We start from the raw sequence: 6,000 nt of genomic DNA, 5'->3' as shown, positions 1-6,000 counted from the left end.
ATATATATATATATATATATATATATATATATATATATATATATGTATATATATATATATAAATATATATATATATATATATATATATATATATACATACATATATATATATATACATATATATATATATATATATATATATATATATATATATATATATATATATATATTAATGTGTAGAACAGTCCGAGATGGTGGAGAAGGATTGGACTAAATTGGTGATTGGTGATTGCTGATAATGGTGTCCTTGTTAGCAGAACACCACAGGATTTGCCCTGCTTGCTCACCAGAATGCATGAAATATCACACGAGGTGGGGCTGAAGATAAATAGAGGAAAGACAGAGATGATGAGAACGGAGTATGTAATGGAAGATGAAATATCATTGGAAGGAGAAAGGATTAGTGCCGTAGAATCATTTAAGTATTTAGGAACAATGATCTCCAATACAGGGTCTTTAGAATTAGAGTTTAGTGAAAATTTGAAAAAAACAAATCAGACAATGGCTAAGTTAAGTAAAATTAGGAAATCGAATCGCCTAAAATTTCATATAAAATCAGACTATATGTCGGTTTAGTGAAGATCGGTGTTACTCTATGGACATGAGTCATGGTATGACAATGAAGCAATCTCCAATATATTTAGTAGATTTGAGAATAAAGCCCTCAAAAGGATATTGGGAGTTAAATGGCAGGACGGGATTAGAAATGAAACTATAAGCGAGTTTACTCGAGTACCATATGTGGATGAGATCATGATGAGGGGTAGATGGAGATGGTTTGGGCATGCTCTTCGCACTCCCCAAAAGATATTATTTCACCAAACGTTTAACTAGGCTCTACAAGGCACTAGAAGAATTGGAAGACCTAGTGCTACATGGCTTAGGATTATAAAGTGCGAAGTAGGAGATGATTAATGGAGAAGTATTGAATTAAAAGCTCAAGACAGAGGCGACTGGCGAAATCGAACCGAGGCCCTTTGCGTCAATAGGCATAGGAGGAGATTATATATATATATATATATATATATATATATATATATATATATATATATTAAATTCATGAAAAATATTTTTGCTATGATACGTGAAAAACTAAATCTTCAACGCTATTAATATTAGAATCCCCAAATTCTTAAGGAGGCATATTCCATAATGTAATGTTACATTATATGAGAATTATTATAGCCATAAATCTTACATGAAATGTCTTCACTCCCTTCCTTATATTCCCATTAATGTTTATAGCCTAGTCTAATTATCATAAACCCATAGCATGTAGTAGGGTGAAAACTGCATTACTGCTAATACAATAAGTCATGCAGCTCTCCTCTTACTACAATCATTATTTCGTAAATTCCTCGTACTTTATGATGGCCAAACAATATAATCCTTTACTTTTCTCGTACGTGTTTAAGATTATAGATGCTTGTTTAACAATGATGTTTCTGTAATATCAGTCTTCTGGAAGCTTTCTGAACATTATAGATGCATTCTGAAGAATGTTTCTGTAATTTCAGTCTTCTGGAAGCGTTTTCAACATTATAGATGCATTCTGAACTAGGATGTTTCTGTAATTTCAGTCTTCTGGAAGCATTTTATTACATGATATTCGGTCAGTTTTTTACCTTAAAGGCCATTTTTTCTGGTCCTGTACTATAGGGAAACCCTACTCTATACAGGACCTTCACAGTCATTTAATCGTATGCATTCCAAGGCCTACAGCATTTCACATTTAACACATTGATGTTTAGCCTAATGCAGTGTCATTTTGGTATAGGCCTATTACTCAATGGGAAGCTTCACATATACATTTCACATCCCCGCTATGTGCCTTTATTCCAGAAAAAATATCCCTTCATTACAAAAAATATTATCACCATTTGTTGATAGTTTGGTATTTATAGCAAAGAGAACACCAGCTGTTTTGACGTTGTTACTGTTTTTAGAATGATTTATTGTTAATTTATTCTCATCATTTATTTATTTCCTTATTTTCTTTCCTTGCTGGGCTATTTTTCCCTATTGGAGCCCTTGGGCTTATAGCATCTTGCTTTTCCAACTAGGGTTGTAGCTTGGCTAATAATAATAATAATAATAATAATAATATCAGAAGAGTCACAAATTTTCATTTTCCATACTATAGCCTACACGTACCTAATATGAACTTAGAGTACGGTATTAATAAAATTTCCTCTACAGTAATTCATTATCACAATTCCTCTAAATAGCTACAATATAGCCTGTTTTGATTTCCATCGTAATATATGTAAATTACGTTATCCTCACGCATATTTTTATTATCTTGAATTATGTATACTGAAGTTAACTTTTGCATGAACCAAGTGTTTTTATAGTGCTGGGAAAGCGGTTTAAGTATAACAATATCTTGTAGTCATTCAATAGTATGCAAAGCTTTATAGAATATACATTTGAACTATTAATTTATCTGGAACATTGACAAAGTTTACACCACTTGGGTGCAGGGTTGCCAGGTTTCCTAAAGGAGAAAAGGCCAACTTATAATCAACAGAAGCTTTAAAAGGCCAAATATATAGTAGAAAAAGGCCAAAAATATAATATTTAAGGCTCGCCTTTTTTCATATTACTAAAGGCTAACCAATTCTTTAAAAAGGCCAAATTTTAGGCTTTTTGGCCTGAAAAAGGCCAAACTGGCAAACTTGACTTGTGTTGAAAAATCTCTCTGAGAAAAACTACCATTTTGAGCGGTACTTTGATCACTCCAAATCAATTCATAGTTCAACGGCAAATTAAATTATCCATGATCTTCATTACCGGGTAAAAAAAATAATCTAATTGCATGTTTTGCTGATAATGAATCAATGTACACTACATAAATCCAAATGTTTAATACGTTTGTTAAGACTGAGACTGCTAAAGGGCTTTCAAGTTCAACGATTGTTTGCGCTATTAGAACCGTTTGGTAGTTACTGTCACAACTTACAGCTGAAAAGACTTCGTTGTCTGGTATGTGCCGTTACCGTATCTCTCCCCATTTGCTCGTCGATTCTCCTGTAGGAGGAAGTGCTCCTCCCTGACAAGGAAAGTATGGTTGGTTTAGGCGTTGGTGATGCCTTAAATTTGCCTTTAATTTGTAAATATAGTTGGCATGTTTATATGAAAGGTTTAATATTTTCAGATCATGTGGTTAGAGCTTTGTATTTTAAAATAACGAGAACTCTCTACATAAATTGTTAATAGATTTATTATTTGGTGTATGCCATTGATTACTTATGGTTTTGAGCATGATTGTGTAGTTTCGGTGGTCATTGTGTAATTTGCAAAGCGGATAGATATCGTTTTTATATTAAAAATATCGAAACAAACTGCATTTCGGCCAACCTGTGCTGGGCAGGTTTGTGACTTGTCAGAGATCGCTTTAGCTTTTCCTTTGTGCTCAGTCTTAGTAGAGTGAATGACCTGTATATTTTTTTCCGTGGTAGCTTATGGTAAATGCCCTGTCTAGCAATATGTGAGATGGGACTTGGAGCCTTACAGTTCCTAGCAGTGTCTGCAACCACACCGTCCATGTGAGATAGGCATGGGCGATCTTGGTTTTAATTATAGAATGGTTCAATACTAGTTAGGACATTGAAGCTCGCATAATTGAATAGATCTTTGCAAATACACTGTTTTGAATCCCCATGTACGACGGGCGCAATCCTTTATTAACAAAGTTACAGATTTTAACAAGAAAAAATTACCTGTTTTGCTGCTTTTGTACTATGTTAAAGGAGCCTGTTTCCACCCAGTAGTTCAGAAAAACACATAGGCGGTGCTTCGGCTATGTTACTAGTTTTGGTATTATTGTACTGTATCACAGGGCAATGTAACCTAGGGAAAAACTACTTTTTTCTATAGAAAAAAAAAACTATTTTAAACCTGTTTATTTTCAGTATTGGAATATGAAATGTAATTGGTAAAATTATAGATCCTGTCTGAATATTTTGTTTTATAGTTTTGTACGGGAAAAACTTTTACTAAATAGCGTTTTCCCCATACAAAAACTCCCGTTTCCTTCGGAAAGGACTCTTATTTTACTGCAAATAAATAAATTGTGAAATATAAATATCCGTCCATCTTTAATACAGGACCCTCAGTGGGAACCAAGGGTTTTGGGTGGTAAAACGTCACTGCTCCTAAGTACTGACAAGCCCTAATGAAGAGCTGTGCTCGCTCTCCCCATTACTTATTATTTCAGTTACTTTTAAAAAATATATATGGTTTTTGCTCTGCGCCGTTTCACTTCACTCGCAAAGAACCAAAAACATCACTGCTCGTAAGTACTGACAAGCGGTACATATAGAGCTGGGCTCGCTATCCCCATTGCTTATTATTTCAAGGTTATTTTCTAAAACTTAATGGTTTTTGCTCTGCCGTGCCTCGCTTCGCTTGCAAGGAACATAAAACATCTACTCCTAAGTACTGACAAGCGGTACATGTAGAGCTGCGCTTGCTATCCCCATTGCTTATTATTTTGAGGTTATTTTTTAAACAATGATCTTTGCTCTGCATTGTCTCGCCTCGCTCGCAAAGAACAAAAAGAAATCACCACTCCTAAGTATTGACAAACGGTACATTTAAAGCTGCACTCGCTACCCCCATTGTTTATTATTTTGAGGTTATGTCTCTTAACTAATGATGGTTTTTGTTCAGCGTCTCTCTTCGCTCTCAAGGAACAAAAAATATCCACTCCTAAGTCCTGACAAGCGGTAAATGTAGAGCTGCGCTCGCTATCCTCATTGCTTATTATTTCGAGGTTATTTCTTTGAACTAATAATGGTTTTTGTATAGTGTCTTGCTTCGCTAGCAAGGAACATAAAACATTCGCTCCTAAGTACTGACAAGCGGTAAATGTAGAGCTGCACTCGCTACCTCCATTCCTTATTATTTTGATCTTCATTTTTCTGAGCTGATTATGGTTTTCGTTCAGTGTCTCGCTTCGCTGACAAGGATTGATTGATTCGAAGTTTTCAGGCATCCCGACTCGCTCATAAGGAACAGACACCGCTCCTAAGTACTAACAAGCAGTACATGTAGAGCTGCACCCGCTACCCCTATTGTCTATTTTGATCTTATATTTCTGAACTGAGTGTGGTTTTTGTTTAGTCTCACTTCACTCGCAAGGAACAAAAAATACACTCCCAAATACTAACAAGCGATACATGTAGAGCAATGCTCGCTACCCCTACCCCTACCCTATTGCTTATTATTTTGAGGTTGTTTTAACTGAAAATGGTTTTTGTTCAGTGTGTCGCTTCGCTCGCAAGGAACAAAAAACATGCTCCTAAGTACTGACAAGCGATACGTGCAGGGCTGCGCTCGGTACACCCATTGCTTATTATTTTGAGGTTATTTTTTTTTACCTGATAATGGTTGTTGCTTAAGTGTCTCGCTTCGCTCGCAAGGAACCAAAAATATCTGCTTTTAAGTATTGACAAGCGTTACATGTAGGGCTGCGCTCGCTACCCCCATTGCTTATTATTTTGAGCTTAATTTTCTGAACTGATTATGGTTTTTGTTGTCTCTTTACTCGCAAGGGACAAAAAAAATCCGCTCCTAAGTACTGACAAGCGGTACATGTAGAGCTGTGTTCGCTATCCCCATTGCTTATTATTTTGAGGCTATTTTTTTTTTTTAACTGATTATGGATTTTGTTCTGTGTCTCGTTTCGCTTTTAAGGAACAAAAAACATCCGCTCCTAAGTATTCACAAACGGTACATGTAGAGCTGCACTCGCTGTCCCGATTGCTTATTATTTGGAGGTAATTTTTTTTAACTGATTGTGATTTTTGTTCAGTGTCTTGCTTCAGTCACAAGGAACAAAGAACATCCGCTCCTAAGTACTAAGAAGCGGTACATGTAGGGCTGCGCTCGCTACCTCAGTTGCTTATCATTTTGAGGTTATTTTTTTTAACCGATTATGGTTGTTGTTCAGTGTTTTGCTTCAGTCACAAGGAACAAAAAACATCCCCTCCTAAG

General features: G+C 35.5%; 1 long non-coding RNA gene across 2 annotated transcripts in view; it reads left to right on the top strand.

The window, feature by feature from the left end:
• The first annotated feature begins 3,032 nt into the window (after window positions 1-3,032).
• LOC137638322 (uncharacterized) overlaps window positions 3,033-6,000 on the top strand; it is an 838,879-nt gene continuing 835,911 nt past the window's right edge. Inside the window, exon 1 of one of the 2 annotated variants that reach the window (XR_011044048.1) lies at window positions 3,033-3,069. This is a non-coding gene — a long non-coding RNA (uncharacterized lncRNA). The remainder of the gene's footprint in view (window positions 3,070-6,000) is intronic. The other variant, XR_011044044.1, reaches the window with a different exon arrangement.

Source organism: Palaemon carinicauda, chromosome 3 (assembly GCF_036898095.1).
Source record: "Palaemon carinicauda isolate YSFRI2023 chromosome 3, ASM3689809v2, whole genome shotgun sequence".
NCBI lineage: Eukaryota > Metazoa > Arthropoda > Malacostraca > Decapoda > Palaemonidae > Palaemon > Palaemon carinicauda.
The sequence above is the reverse complement of the archived record's forward strand: the minus strand, read 5'-3'. Positions and strand labels throughout refer to the sequence as shown.